At 35.8% G+C, this 17,626-nt stretch overlaps 1 non-coding gene across 1 annotated transcript; it reads right to left on the reverse strand.

Moving 5' to 3' along the window:
- Window positions 1–2: 2 nt before the first annotated feature.
- On the reverse strand, window positions 3–109 carry LOC130495429 (small nucleolar RNA R71). The gene has a single exon (XR_008934698.1). It is a non-coding gene; the product is annotated as a small nucleolar RNA R71 (small nucleolar RNA).
- Window positions 110–17,626: the final 17,517 nt, after the last annotated feature.

The raw sequence follows: 17,626 nt of genomic DNA on the forward strand, positions 1-17,626 counted from the left end.
CTAAGCTGAGAAACAAGATATCCAGTTTCCAACAGAAGAACTTGGAAGGATTCAGTGAAGCTTGGGAGAGATTCAAAGGCTACCAAGCTCAATACCCACACCATGGCTTCTCCAAAGAGAGCTTATTGAGCACATTCTACAGGGGTGCTCTTCCTAAGTACATATCCAGATTGGACACTGCAAGTAATGGGTCCTTTTTGGGGAGAACTGAAGTAGATGCAGAGGAGCTGGTTGACAACATGGTGAAGAGTGACATAGCCTACAGCGGAGACCATGACATAGGAGATAGAACTGTTGATAAGCAGACAAGGAAGGAGCTAAAGGCTCTACATGATAAGATAGACACACTGATTGCTGATAAGGCTACACAAGAGCAGCTGAACTTTGTTGGTAACCCAGATCAAGAAGCACCACCTGTGGTTAATGAAGTTGAGGGTTTGGAAGGTCAAGAAGAGCTATGCTTCATCAACAACAATGGTAGTTGGTATAAGAAGGAGCCCAATTTTCAGTACAACAACTACCAACAGCGATCTTATCCAAACAACCAGCAGAATGGCTACCAGCAAGGCAACTCTCAGCCTCAGCAGAATCCTCCTCCTAGCTTTCCCAACAAAGGAAACCAATCTTCTCAACAGCAGGCTCATCGTTCTAGTTCTACTCCTCAGGAAAGCAGCACTAATACCCTACTGAAACAAATCTTGGAGTCTCAAACTAGAAGTGAGAAGCATGTTGGGTATGAGTTGAAGAACCTTCACTCTAAGATTGCTGGGTGCTACAATGAGCTCAACAACAAGTTTCTACAACTTGCCTCTCGCTTCAATGCTTTGGAGAGTCAGGTCGCCTCTATGCCATCATCTTCGAAGAGCCCAAATGGGATCTCTACCAGGAAAACCAGAAAATAATGCCAAGGAGTCTTGCAATGTTATCATCTCTACTACTTCTTCAGGGATTGAGCTGAATGACCACAAGAAAGAGGTAAATGAAATTGAACGACTGGTGTTTGGAACTGAGATTGGACATGTTGAGCAACTGATTGTAACCACAACTGAGGCAAAGGTTATGGAGAAATTTGACAAGATGGTTGCAGCACAGATTGTGAAGAGAGATGAACACAAGGCTGAGGAACCAGTTGAGAGGAGCGATGACCTCAAGCTGAAAGAGGTCAATCAGGAGGACACCACTGAGGTTGAGCGGTCACCCTATGACAAGCTTCCATTTCCACAAAGGGTCCTCACAAAAGCTCAGAAGAAGGTGATCTCCAAGTTCAAGAAAGATCTCAGTGATGTTGGGGTCAAGCTTCCAGAGATCTCGGGTATGCAGGAGGCTCATGTACAAATGATGCTCATCCAGGACATTCTAACTCACAAAGAAGAGGTAGCAGAGCTCCTGGACCTCTCTACACTGCAACTTGATCCAAAAGTCCCACCAAAGTCTCTCCCCAAACAAGAACACCAAGGGATGTTTACCTTATCTTGCTCCCTTGGTAAGCTCACTTTCGATGATGCTTTTGTTGATTCTGGTGCAAGTGTGAATGTGATCTCCACGGAGATGGTGAAGACTCTAGGGATTGGGAGCATGGAGCCAAACAGATCTTCACTACAGTTCGTGGATTCTTCTTCTACAACCCCAATTGGTCTCATCAAGGACTTTCCTTTGAAGATTGGAGCATGCACCATCCCTGTTGACCTCACTGTTCTAAAGATGGCAACTGCAAAGAGGTTCCCACTCATTCTTGGCACTCCATTTCTCACAACAGTAGGAGCTTGCATCGACTTTGACAACAAGAAGGTCACACTCCTCAAAGTGAACAGAGCTGTCTCCTACCCACTCCAGCCCCCAGAGATGAAGGATGAGTATTGTGGAACAATCACTTGTGAAGCATCATCCATTAAGAAAACGAAGGCTGAAGTGGTTGATGATGAGAAAGAAAGTCTTGAAGGAGAGTCCTCTAAAGAGATGTGTAATGAGCACTTGGAAAGCGCTAAAAAGGAGGAGGTGAGTAGAGCCACAAAGGCTTCTCATGACAAGAAGAAGATAGTGAAAGAATCTCACCCTCCACCTCTTGATAAGAAGCTGCAGACTCTCATTCTCCAGCCAATAAAGATCAAAGATGGAGCCATTGAGTACAAGATCAAGTGCAAGGGAAGGTCTAGGCCATTCTCAAGTGCAAGAGCCATCAGCACTCCTCAACTCGAAGATGACCCTATCAAGCTTCAAGAGCTTCTCTCTCGGATCCTAACCATCACTCCTGAAGGTGGGAAGGACCCTCCTACTCACTAGCTAAAGGTACTCCATCTTTTCCCGTGTATATATTAGTTTTTCTTTGCATTTTAGTATTTCTCTTGGGTATCTCTCTCATCTTAACAACACAGAGACTGTGTGACTTAAGTTTGGGGGAGGTACCAAGTGTTTGATCCTATTTTCTTTGATGGTTTTGCATTGAGTCTTGCATTTTACATACCTATTTTCATAGAAAAACCAAATTGTTTTTGAAAATTTTGAAAAATAGAAAGAAAAATAAATCATTTAGATTGCATCATTTCATTTTTAGGAGAGTCTAGAGCATATAGGTTGCATTCACTTACATTGGGAGCAATGATTTAAAGGCTTTGTAAAGAGCACCTTCTCGCACTCAAGTAGTTTTTGCACCTCTCTTGAAAGCCTTGCACGCTTCGAGCCTTGAAAACTCTTCCTGAAACTCGATTTTTGAAGCCAACTACGACCTTATTTGAGCTGAATGAACTTAATGCATCTTGCTCATGGTCCCTTGTGTACTGAATCATGGATATACACACTAGAGTTGTCACATCTTTTATGCCGATCTCTTTGACAATCTTTAGTGGCAGTCCACTCCCAAAAACCCTCTCCTCCTTTTAAGCTTTCACTGATTTGTGAGTGTGGCCTCTTTCGGAAAGTCTTACATGCACATAATGTTGAGAGTATTGGGAACGACAATGCTTGGTCTTCATTCTTGCTAGATTAGTCACACTGTTGTCTAGCTATAGGATAGGGGTGAGTGTTGTAAAGTTTGATTTGGGGAATATGAAAAGTTGAAGAAAAGAAAGAACTTTTTGTGTCTAATTGATTAGTCTCTTTGGGATAAATAGAAAACCCTCTAGCTCAAGTTTGTGAAAAGTCTTGGCCCCAAAAAAAAAAAAAGAAAAAAAAGGAGAAAATTAAAGAAAAGAGGGCTAGCAAAGTTAGTATGAGCTAAGAGGTGTTCAAATGTGTGGAAAATCCCTTGTAGAATAAAGACTTTTGAGTTGAGGAATGTTCCTGAGATCATTGGGTGAGAGATGTGAGTTTGGTTTGGCTTTATGGAATAATGTGACATGTATGTTTGGGAAAAGGGTAGAACAATGGAGGTTGAGCATTGTATACAGGAGTTGATCCCTTTCTTAGATATATTATGTGCAATGTGAAAACTACTTGTCTAGAGAGTAAGCCACCTAAAAGATCATATGTCTTGAACCTCTTGATTCACTTGAATAAAAAAAAAACCTTCTCTTACCCAAATGATTTAGACCAATTGACCATTTGCAAGAATTCACTTGTGACTATGCTTAATGAATGTGAGAGTTGGCTGATTTGATTGCATGATGATGAGTGTAGGGACGAAAGAGTTAAGGTAGGCCTAGAGAAGCTAGAGTATTATAAGAGAGAGTGTGACCATGCTGATCTTAGATGTTGAATTGTGCGCTATATATGTTTCTTTTGGCTATGAGCTCCCACTTTCAAACCTCTTTCCCTATGAGTTCTAGAAAGTTCACTTGTGGACAAGTAAAGGACTAGTATGGGGGAGTTGATATCTTGTGTATTTGCATCATTTTGATCTTTGTTTTATCTTCTTTTTGATCATTAGGATCCATATAGTATGCATACAGGATGCATTTGCATTGCATTTGTCCTTATCAGGTATTGGAGATGGTAGTTGGTGACTTTGGAGACATTAGAGATGATTTTGGAGCAAAAATAGGATGATTTATGTTCGAGAATCTCACCATGTCTAAGTGTCCCAGCGGTCTCGCGCCCCAGCGGCCTCGTCTCCCCGTCCTCCATGCCGCTGCAAGTCGACACAAAACTGGAGAAAATACGCAAGCTCACTCGGCCTAGTCCCGCGGTTTCTTGCCCGCGCCACAGAACTGAAGCTCCCAGCGCCTAAGTGTCCAGCGGTCTGCGTGCCCCAGCGGCCTTGTGGCGCGTCATCCAGGCTGCTGCGTGTCTGCTGAGTGACATTTTACCATTTTGCCCCTCTACGTTTTAGACTGGAAAAACCTAAGTTTAAGTATGTTTTGTAAGCCATTGGAGGCAGATTATCTTTTATCATTGAGAAAACCACCAAAAACCTATTGGAAAGTTCATCTCTTGAATCATTGGATCTTTGTTCTTGTTACTTTGTTGATTTCTTATCTATTATCTCTTTCATGATTAATCTGAAATCCAATATGGGTTTAAGAGAAATCATGGAGATTAGTGAGTAATCCACTTTTGAATTCATGGGTTAGGAAGATTAAGGGTGATTAGGCTTGTTCTAGGATGTTTTAGTGTAGATCAAACCTTATTCCTTGCTAGGAGAGTATTCATAATGCATCTACTGAGTTAGCCTCTCAAAAGTTGATCTTTAGACATCTCCCACCCACAAGGTGTTCGATGATATGTCTGAGTCAACTCTCCTAAGCTCTTAACATACTTTACCAAAGACATTTATTGTTAAGGGTGTTAAGATAGCCTATAGACTTGTTATTAATGATTGCTTTTATATTATTCAGCCAAAGACATTTGATGTCTGAAATATGTTAGCAAATAAACATTCATCTAGATATAGAGTTTGTTTAGGATTGTGTCTAAGCTTAAGGTTGTTTAGTTTGATTGATCATTGCCATCTTTAGTTCGAAACTTGATCACCCAAGGTCTAAATTCCTATACCCATGAGTTCTCCTTTCTCATAAAAAAAGTTCATTTATTTACTGTTTTATTGTTCTATTGTTGGATTCTTAGTTCTAAAATCATCAAATCTTCGATTGCACTTAGATTACAGAAGTACTTGTATTCTTAGTGCTTTAAATCCCTTAGAATTGGTTCGACATTTCACTCATATTACAACATTTGTTTTATGAGCCTTGAAAACTCCTAACATCAATTACTACGAGCCAACATAGAATCGCCGTAGAAAATCACATCGCTGAAGCAGAACTAAAACGGCCAGGTCATCATCAAATTAGTTCCCATCTACCGGAAAGAAAAAAAGGAAAAACTGTTTTTTTATATAAAAAAACATTTTTATCATACATGATATTCTTTGTAATATTGATAAAAAAAGCAATTTTTTTAGATATGACAAAGAAAAATAAAGAGGGAAATCTCCAAAATAGTTTTAGTTAAGATAATATGATTAAACTACTCTAAATCCTAAACTTACTCTTTAAATATCAAATCTTAAATCATAATCATTAACCAAAATACAAATATAAATTTGGAAAAATTGCCAAAAGAGAACAAAAAAACAAGGTTGTTGTCCCCTTGATATAAAACCAACATGATGTTGTCTTAATAGTATAATACTAAGTGATTTTCCCGTGCTCATGCACATATTTAAATATTTATAAAGTAAATACATTATAATATTTTATTTACATTATGATAGTTTATTAATATCTTTTAAATTTATTTAATTATTCTGTTATTTATATTGTAATCAATATGCATGATTTGTTTTAAATAATTTTGTGTTATTTAAGTAGATTAAATAATTTTGGATATATAATATCTCGACTGTTTGATTATTATTTGGATATATTAGATAACATTTACTTTTTACGATTCAACTAAGATATTTTGTTATACCGATTAAAATTTTGATTAATTTTGTTATTTTCTTATAGTTTGATTCTTGCCTTAAATTTGTGTATATATATTTAGTAGGATTATGTATAATTTAATATATGTTGTTTTGAAAATCAAATAGTAAAAGTAAACTAAAGTGTTGATCGGTTCAAAATTACATCTTAATTGTAATAGTTGGTTAATATATTTGTAGTATTATTTGAGAATTTCATATTTATTTTGTAAAATATTGAGAATAAATGAGAATTTATTATTTTTATTTAATGTTTGACTTTGTGTACAATAATTTGGATTGGTCTAGTTATTCATTCGTGGGTATATTGTGTTACATATTTCCGTTAAGTTCAAGTATAACTATTTCTAATCTTATTCAACCAAATCATATTCATTGTATTCATTGCATTAGTTTGGTTTTCATCTTAGATGTGTATATATATTTATGAATTGGCTATTTGTAAATAGACTATGACTATGTTAATTTTATAGTACTTGGTAATTTGGAATATGATAATTATCACAAATAAAATTATAAAAATAAAATGATGATAGGTACGAAATTGCATAAAAAATATAACTGATACATTCGAAAAAGGAATATTAATTCTTTTTTTAATATCAAGATTTTTTTTTGTCAGCAACTATACAGACTCACATAGACTCTGTAAACCAAATTTTAGATTATTTTCTAAAATTTCCTATTTATGAAATCAAATTATATATAAAATTATTTTCGATTTAAGTTTATAAATATTTTCTTTATCATACATGTTATTTGAAAATATAAAAGGGAACATAAAAAGATCAAATTAATTTTATTCATTAAATATATCTTAGTTTATGCTATTTAAATTATTTTGTAATAATATGAGAAATATATTGATTTAAATAAAATGCTTAATACTTTTAAAAATATATATTATATTGTTAAGATCATTTTTAAAAAGGGAAGATTATTTTTTTTACTTTAAATCAAGATTATTTTGTGAAATTTCCTTATTATGAATTACACTATATATAAAAGATATTTTCGTTTTTAAATTTATAATTTTTTTTTATATATAGGTTATTTGAAGAAAAAATAAAAATGAAACCTAAATAGAAAAGGAAAAGAAAAGAAAATAAATGTTTAATAACGATAATTAGATATATTTGATTCATTAAGGGTCTCATCGTAATCAACCACCGTGAGAGTTAACGGGAGCGCGACACGTAGGAAACTGACTTCTCAAATAATATTATAGATATTTCTCATAATCCCAAAACTAACCCTATAATTAATCTAATTAAACACAATATAAAAGTTAATTTGAATTTTTCTTTTAAAGTTAATATATTTTTAGGAGCAAGAGTTATAGTTTGGTGTTTTTCCAAACACCACATGTTGTATAGATTTGCATCATAGAGAACCAAAGTTTGTGAAAAAAAAATTAAAAGAAAAACTACGGAGAAACCATAAATTGATGAAGAAGACAATGGAGAATCGGTTTTATAATTTTTCACAAGTAAAATCGACCATAACACGTTTTAGGAAGTTAGAATATTTTTAGGAAATTTATAGAATATTTTCTTAACTGAAATTTCATTAATTTTCGCAAAAAAACAGGCATTCTTATCCGTAGAAGGCGTCTTCTAAAAGTTTAGAAGAACGATAAAAATCCTGAATACACTTTCAACTTTGAGTAGACGTAAGAGTACATTGTACAAAACATATTCCCCGAAATTTAGAATACTTTATAAAAGTAGAAGATGCATTCAGAAGGAAAGTGGACACATTCACGATTAGTAGAATGCGCATTCCTCTTATTTAGAAATTTAGTAGATAGTAGAATAGGCGTTACAAAATAAATAGATGAACATGTTTATTTTAGAAATCGTTTTCTACTATACCATTTTCCGTAGAAGACGCATTATACTTTTAATAGAACGTATTTTAAAAATTTTATTTATCAAGTTTTTGAACAAAAAAATTACCAGCTTGTGTATATGGGTGTTTTATTAATTTTTTATATTTTTAATAATTTTTTTGATTCACAAAATAATTTATTTCATTAGTTTTCAGAAATACAAAGGGTAAAAACGAGAAAAAAATGGAAAAATAGTTTTATACCAAAGAGACAACAACCTAGTTTTTTGGTTCTCTTTTAGCAATTTTCCCAAATTTTCCTTAAAAAGTTTCAGATATGAAATTTCTAATTTTTTTCTATTTACATATGAGATTTTGAAAAAAAAAATATATGTTTTAGTACTATCTTATGATATTTTTTTATAAGTGCTATATTGCTAATTTTATCATAAGAAACAACAACTATAAGGCTCTTACCCTTAAAAACTTATGTAACCAAGAAAAAGTCAACTGAAACTAATGAACTTATTTTAGGAAAATATTACATCCTAAGGCAGTTTAAAGTTTTTATTAACAAAATAAGGCAGTTGTTGCTACTAGGGTAATTTTGTTTAACCAAATCTACTTTCATTTACAAACTAACTAAATTTGCCTCGATACAAGTGTCTATACATTGACTGAATTTAATATATGTTTTTAATTTATTTAACTTTAACTCTTACTTACAAATAAAACAAAGTGGATCCCACATGTTTTTGTTCTTCGTCTTCTTCATCTCAAGTTCACAACCATTTTTTATAAACTGAAATCCGTTTCTTCGGATTTTCTTTTTACAAAAAAAATTAACCAATTATTATCTCTATTTATTATATCTATCTTTTAAGATATGTCAAGCTATATTTTTAATGATGTAAAAGTCATGTACACAACGATGTCAATGGCGGAGATTGATTAAAGATGCAAACATGGTGTCTTTGTCTCTCCCTCCTCGTGCTCAGTTCCTCCGTCCAAGATGTTGTCGATGTGAGCACTCGTCCACCGGTGATCACTGCTCTTCGTCGTGTCTCGTCAACATTGACTTCTCCACGTCTCAAGCCCACACCCCCTCCATTTCCAAATTGTGTTCTCAGCCTTCGCCGTAGTGTCTCTACTCCGTTGTAGCTGGCTCTCTGTTTTCGTCAACAAGATCCGATGAGAAGTGCGATCTGCAACATCAATGGATGAATATTATTTTTTCACTTTTGGTTCTCTAGTTTTCTATTTTTTCACAATATGCCTCAAACTTCTATACATATACACATGTATTCTACTTGTACATCAAAATTATATCTTAACTTTGTATTCTACTTGTACATCACTTCAATAATATACACATGTATACAAATAAACATGTATACATATACACAAGTAAACATATACATATATACATAAACATGTACACAAGTAAACATGTACACATGAAAATAAGTAAACATTTACATGTGTAAATGTGTACATCCTTCCGTGTACGCCCGATAGTGTGCCACTGCAACTGCAGTTAATATACATATTATAGATATATTTGTACATAGTTACCAAATCACATAACTTAATATCGTGTTCTACTTGTACATTGCTTTAAAACTATATATATATATACACATGTATTCTACTTGTACATCAAAATTATATATTAACCTTGTATTCCTGTACATCACTTCAATAGTATACACATGTACACAAATAAATATGTACATATATATACAAGTAAACATGTATATATATACATAAATAAACATATACACACATATACACAAGTAAACATGTGCACATGAAAACAAGTAAATACGTGCATACAAGTAAACATGTACACATGTACACAAGTAAATATGTTTACATATATACAAGTAAACATGTACATATATACATAAAAAAAACATGTACATATGTACACAAGTAAAATGTACACATGACAACAAGTAAACATGTACACATGTAGCTGACTGAAATTGAGGAATAATATGCACATTTACAGATTGACACCAAATTGAGAAGAATACGAAAGTACAAAGACATAAGTTGCAAAAAGTAAAAGATAGACAACAAAATATATGTATACACATTGACGATATAGATATTACAAATATTTAAACTTGCAAATGTCTGTAAAAATGTATTTTTATTGTCTCAATCTTCTGGACTCATATAATGCAAACTATATTGAATTTTCATATTGGCATATTCACAAATGTGGAAGTTTTTGTATCAAGGCTGTTCTATTTGAGTAAAATGTTTGAGGTTATGAATTTGTACTTATTTAAGAATGCATGTATAATTGTGTTGTACATGTATATACTTTGATACATGTATAGCTTCATACATGTACACATGTACACCTTTTGATTCACTTACGTGTACACATGTACACCTCTCATTGTCTATACAGATAAGTCGTATAGCAATATATATGTGTACATGTAACTATCATTTAACAGTATATATGTGAAACGTTTGCGAGTGAAAATTATGTGTACACCTTGAATAGTCGGTTCTTTGTCAAAATCATCAAATATCATAATTTAGTGTACGAGTGAATTAATGTACATGTCCTTTTCTGTAAAACATTGTACATGTGGACAATGAATTTTGTTGTGTACACGTTGATGATATTTAACCATTCAAATGTTAACTTACAAACGTATTAACACATATCGTCCGCTAATATTGTTTTAGTAATAGACATATGTACATATGTAAACATGCACACATGTACACAAGGAATCGATGTACACATAATTGTAATAAGTGGCATTTTCGTAATTTTATCATCTTGTTCCTAAATCGATTAGGGTTTTCTGCAATTTCTCTGTACAGCCGCCAACCATTATTTTCACCTTATTCATCAGTTTTTTTTTCATTTTCCATGTTTATTATATCTCAACCTTATAGAAATTTAGATTGAACCCTTATTTCAAATTTCTAAATCCAGAAAGTTGTCATTTTTTTTATTCTCCGGATTCAATAGTCGAATTGAACCAAAACACCATAGTCGGCAAACGCCCAACGACTCCAGATGACCACCATGACGAAGATAAGCGCAGAGGAGTGATCCGGAAGTGATTCGTCGACGACGACTGAGGCAGCAACAAGAAAATCTTGATTTCAATTTCTGGGTCTCAATTTTTTTATTTATTATGGCTTAATATGACACTTCAAACAAGAATAGAGAGTGTGGTGGTTTGGTGGCGTGAGAAAAGTCTAATTTGGTGACTATTGAATAAACAAAATTGAGAAAATATTATGAGAAAGAAAGAGAAGAGAAATGAAGATGAAATGATGAGTGGGCCCACTTAGTTAGAAAAGAAGAGAATAAATTAGAAGAAGAGAAGTAAAAAGTTATAAGAAAGTGTTTAAGGAGTCATAACTGCTCTAGAGTGTAATAAATAACTCAAACTGTTCTAGAGTGAAAATAACTCTTATTTTAATCTGATGGAATTTAGAGAGAACTTATGTAACCAAACAAAAGTCTAACTGTAAGAACGCATGCATCAGATGATGATGATATTTAGCATTATCGCTTATTATAGGCCTCCATTTTTTGAGAGGATTGAGCCGACGGCTATGCAAACAGAAGGGTCGCAGCCAAAGTAATGCTACCATGTAGACTGGGGTTATCCACAGTTGGATTCAACTTACCGGTTTAAATAAACGCACTCAGGAACATGCCTAAAGAAAACGAACTTTGTCACCAGAAGTTTTGATAGTGGTGTTTCTTTTCTTCTTATAAAGACTTCTCACAGCAAGATTTCATATTCTCAGTTTTATTCCATAAATGATGTTCTTGTTTTTGTTCTTTTCGGGGTGGAGTGGACAATTTTTTTTGGGTTAAAATGTTAAGATTTCGTACCAATTTTCAGAAGTTTTTGACAGAAGATACATATATACAAATAGCAGCAAAGTAAACGAAATAAATATGGGAGAAGAGAAGAAAAAGCAACACCTAAGATCCAGTAGACAAAAAAAACAATTAAACCAAAGTCTACCTAGGAGAACAAAAGCATTGGCTTGACCACACATAGCATAGCAAAATGGTGATGATACCTTTGATGATACATGGAACCACGCTTGGATAATGCTTCTTCGCAATGATGCTCCAATTGATTGATACCACCTCTTGACAATTTTACAAACTTAGTCGATAAAGACATAGCCTCCCAACTACCACCAGTAGAAGGGTGCACTGAATCCCAAGAGCCTCAAACCTCTAACTCGAACTGGAAGCTCTACAAGAGCCTTAAGGCAAGATACACCAAAATCTCAAGATGCCACACTTATTCGGCTCGACTTCAGAAATTACGGAAAACCACAACAAAGACGAGTGCATGAGAATCCACATCCTGATGCCACTCTCCCAATCCTACAGATTAGACCAAGCAAGCTTTGACGAGCCCGAGAGGAAGAGACCCATAATGAACCATCGAAACAGACATCATCAGAAGCGGTGAAGACCGAGAGAGCGAAGCAGAAGCAACCACCAGAGAGACCAAGGAGCAGGCCGTAGACAGCCCACTTTAGATCTGAAACACGACACACGAACTAGACAGCAGCATTGGCTGTCACACAGCAACTTACACAACTGAGGACTCGTCGGCGAAGATCCTTCGAAGAACAAGCTTGACCGGAGACTGAAAGGAGGCAATGTTTACTCTGACACCGAGGAAGCAGAACCATCCAAGACGCCGAAAACTCCTCACGAGCCGGGGGATTGATGCCAAGTCACCAATATACCAAATCCGGAGAGAGAAGAAACCTTAGAAAGGCAATGCGCTCTCAGCGCCAGACAAGGAGCAGATCTATAAAGAGGAACACCTAGATCTTACTCTGTCTGCAGCCCTTAAAGTCGACTCTCGCGTCAAAACCATCGCTCACAGGTCACGTCATCACTCCAGAGTACGACATGACACCGTCGAAGCTTAACTCGCCGGAAGGATCCCGCTGGCCCCAAACGACAAGCAAGGAGACAAGGACTGAAATGAAGGAGAGGAAAGCAAAAGAAAAAGAAAAATGGGAAAGAGAGTCTCGCGATCGCTACACAACCAGCCGGAGCTAAAAAAACACTGAAACATGTCGTAGAGAAAGGTGAAATATGTTGGAACAAAAGGGGCACCCCAATAGTACTACAGAAAGTAAACCAAGAGACACAACAAAACAAGCAACCACTATGCTTTATTAGAATCTTCTTTAAACAATCTATTACAAGATCTGCTTAATTCAGCTTTTACACGTCTAGTGTTAACACCCTAACACACGCTACTGAAAGATTCCTAAGCTACACCGCTTATATATCTCCTTCGTCAAGTACTTCAGCCACTGCTTCAGCACGACTCAGAACACTTCCAAGAGCTTCTCTCTCTCTCTATAAACTCAGCCTATGTGTCTCTGTCTTCATACAGACGACTCCATAGCTATTTTATATTATTCTCCACGTTCCTGAAACCTAGTTTCTAAGGCAACATGAATATGGACATCTTCCATAACAATAAGTGCAACTTTCCTTTTCTTAGAATGCACTTATTCCTTTTCCTTTAAGTCATAAACTTGCTTCTCAAGTTTATTCCTCTTTCCATATCTTCAAGATACTCTCTTGCTCTCCAAGTCTGTTGACTCCAGCTCAGCATCTCGACTCCACATGGTCTTCATCACTCAACAAGACGTCTCCTTCAGCAACTACGTCAGCGACTACTTCAGGGTTGACATTTTACATCAACAATCTCCCCCTTTTAGCTTTGTGTGCCAATCAAGCACAATACCGTTCTGGTTCAACAACCATGTTTCCCACCTGGAAGCTTCCATGCTAATTGTGCTTTTCTCCCCCACGGAATGTGCACCACACCATGCTTTTCTCCCCCATGAGATAAGCACAATCTACATCAGGACGTCATCCACCATACTCTTCTCCCCCACGAGATATGCACTCCTTGTACCAGAACGTCACCATTCTCCCCCTGCTTGATTGCATACTAAGCTAAAACACAGATGCTTAAATGTCAAGCCTTATAGACAAACTCCCCCTGAGTCTATGCTTCAATCTTGTCCACTTCTCGGAAGTACTTCACCAAGTACGTCAGCACCTAACGCACACCAGTGACACCAAGAGCACGTTATCTTCAACGCACCACACGCTCACCACGAGCTCCACACGATGGCTAACTCCACCACACAGAACGTCAACTCCAATGCCATAAAACTAAGTTCACATCGGACTCCATTATGAACTACTTCAAACACTGCTTCGACACCAAGCAGTAACACACACTAAGGAAACCTCTCTCTTTATTCTAAGAGGTTTATCTTTCTCATAAGGCACATATCTTCTTTCCTTTTCCAAGCTCAGGCAATCAACACACGTACTCTAATATAACTCCAGCTTCATGTAACATGTTACGTACTACCTCCTGTAGTACTCCGCGAACTAATACTTATCTCCCCCTTTTTGACTATGTATGTGAACTCATCACCTCTAGATAGAAAACCACGTCTTCATTCTCCCCCTATGAGTCACATCATGGTCAAAAACTAATATGAAGATTTATATCCTCCAAAGTAAGGAGGAAATCTCATTCCACCCTCTCCATAGTGATCAAATCTCCTAGACCACTTATTCCTGAGCCCAAATCCTCCATGATTAGCCCTTTGAACAGACTTGAAACTCTCACGTCGAATATGTCCTTGAACTCCACAAGAATAACATATATGACCATGTCTCCTCATACCATAAGCTTTCACCGTTTGATTCTTCTCCCTCAATAACTTGTAACACCTAGGCCTAATGTGCCCAATAACACCACAATGATGACAAACAGGCCGAAACTTCCGTTGAGTTGCACTCTTCAATCTAGAAACTCTCTTTGGAGCAGTCACCGTAGCAGTTGCCGTAGCAGTACGTGTAGCAGTCGTGTTCTTCACATCAGTTACAGTCTTCATTGTAGTTTTTCCATTGGATGTCTTCTTTGTAGACACTTTAACCCCCGGTCTTGTAGCAGACGTAGCTAAAACCCTAGTTTTTCCTGATGATACAAAAATACCTTTAGCTGTAGAACTTTCTCCTTGATATCCAAGGCCACATCGATCACTTTTCCCAATATTGAGAAGATGATCTAGCTGCTTCGTCCCACCATTCAGCATCCTCAAACCCTTCTGAGTCTCTGCAAGTTGAGCACTAATCTGTCGTGCTTCTTCTTCTTTCTCTGAAGCATACTTAAGTGCTTCAGCAACTTGAGCTTCTAGCTTGACCTTCTCCTTTGTCAACTCTGAATTCGCCTCAACCTGTTTGAGCCAATTCTCATACAGTTTTCCAGAATTCTCAGCAAGATCAAAATCTTCATCATCATCATCACTTCCACATGAAGCCCCTGTCACAGATGCTGATGCAGATCCCGCCGCAGATTTCGTCTTAGAACCATACTCAAAAGTTGTAAACGCCACCAAGTTCTTCAACTCTTCACTATCATCTGAATCAATATCAGATTCATTCTTGACGTCACTGTTATTCTTTTGCTTCAGTAAATTGTCACATTTCTTCTGAGCATTACCAAATTCATTACCCTCAAAGCTTTTGAATCTTAGTCTCTTGAAAGTTGGACACTCCCTTTTGAAGTGCCCATATCCTCTGCATTTGTAACATTGCACCTCTGTGTTGACACATTGCTCGCCAGCTTCATGTCTTCGCTTTCTCAAACCAACTTTCTCATGTCCTTGCCACTTTATCATTTCCTGTAGTACATGGTGAAGCACGCGAATCATCTTGATCACCTCATCTTCATTATCTGATTTTTGACTTGTTGTTTCATCACCTGCCAAATTCACTTCAGTATGATTCCCCACGTCATCAAGCTCCATCTCATGAGCTTTTAACATCCCTACAACTTCATGAAAGCTGAATTTATCTATGTCAAGAGATACAAACATTGCTGCCTTATAAGCTGTGAATCTTTCTGGTAGACACCTTAAAAACTTCTTCACTAGTTTCTTGTCCTTGTATTCCATGCCCATAACACGAGCCTCTTGTGCTAACCCACTGAGTTGAGAACTAAAATCTGATACAGATTCATGTTCTTTCATCTTCAAGTTCTCAAATTTTGATTTGAGAAAATCCATCTTTAAGCTCTTAACCTTCTCAGTTCCTTCAAAGTGTAATTGCAGAATATCCCACGCCTATTTTGCATTCTTGCATCCTTGAATAAGATCTAGCTGCTTCTTTGTGACTGATGTAAAAATACCAAATAAAGCTTTTGCATTGTGCCTTGACATATCCTTCTCACGCTTTGTCCATTTAGCCAATGGTTTGTTGACCACAACACCATCTTTATCTACTGTCTTGGGAACTTCATAGCCATCTTCCACTGATGCCCAAACATCCATATCAATACTTTGTAAGCTTGCCTTCATCTTTGCTTTCCAATGCCCATATTGTTCTGGATCTAGCATAAACTCAACCACCATGCTTTCTGCTGTACTTTATCTTCCCTTCTTTCCTCTTGCCTTCGGGATCCTCACCAGTAACTTAGGTGACCCGCTCTGATACCACTTGTTGGAACAAAAGGGGCACCCCAATAGTACTACAGAAAGTAAACCAAGAGACACAACAAAACAAGCAACCACTATGCTTTATTAGAATCTTCTTTAAACAATCTATTACAAGATCTGCTTAATTCAGCTTTTACACGTCTAGTGTTAACACCCTAACACACGCTACTGAAAGATTCCTAAGCTACATCGCTTATATATCTCCTTCGTCAAGTACTTCAGCCACTGCTTCAGCACGACTCAGAACACTTCCAAGAGCTTCTCTCTCTCTCTATAAACTCAGCCTCTGTGTCTCTGTCTTCATACAGACGACTCCATAGCTATTTTATATTATTCTCCACGTTCCTGAAACCTAGTTTCTAAGGCAACATGAATATGGACATCTTCCATAACAATAAGTGCAACTTTCCTTTTCTTAGAATGCACTTATTCTTTTTCCTTTAAGTCATAAACTTGCTTCTCAAGTTTATTCCTCTTTCCATATCTTCGAGATACTCTCTTGCTCTCCAAGTCTGTTGACTCCAGCTCAGCATCTCGACTCCACACGGTCTTCATCACTCAACAAGACGTCTCCTTCAGCAACTACGTCAGCGACTACTTCAGGGTTGACATTTTACATCAACAAAATATTAGTTTTTCAAAGTGAGCAAAATTACTCAAACATGCATACTTAACAATCGAAATATTTAGTTTTTCATGTCACTTTACTTTTTCTTAAATATGTTATTTTAATAAAATGTATGTATCACCTATATCGTTAACTAGCAAAAAAACAGGATTGAGTTAGCACCTCAATAGAATAACTGCGTCATTGCAAAAACTACAGTGGCTTTTTGAAATTGAAACCATAGCTTTTTAGATGCTAAGAACATCATGACTCATCACCACCTTCTGTCTAATAATTGGAATCAAACATGGAAAGAACACCAATTCGGATTTGATTTTTAAACATATACAGCTTGAGTCAAATAAAAAAACATTAAACCATAATTGATTTGTTTGAAAAAAATAATAATATATATTGGATTTAATTCATGCTTTAAAACACACAGACATATCTTTTAAAAGTTTAGTTTAAGAAAAAAATTCCATTTTTGTTTATATATGCAGATCAATTTTTTTTTTGTTATATTTACATTTATTTTTATTTGAGGTAAAAAATTTGGATTTTTAAAATATAGTAAAATTATTTTGATGAATTTTTATAACATATTATAGTATTCACTTGTCAAAAATTAATCCGACTGTTATTGAATAAAATAACACTAGGTGATTTATCCACACTCATGCTCAAGAATGAATATTTACTAAATCGTATTATATAATATTTACTAATGGAGGATTTCATGAATAATCAAAATAACACTGCTGGAA

This window comes from Raphanus sativus, chromosome 5 (assembly GCF_000801105.2).
Source record: "Raphanus sativus cultivar WK10039 chromosome 5, ASM80110v3, whole genome shotgun sequence".
NCBI classification, from domain to species: Eukaryota; Viridiplantae; Streptophyta; class Magnoliopsida; order Brassicales; family Brassicaceae; genus Raphanus; species Raphanus sativus.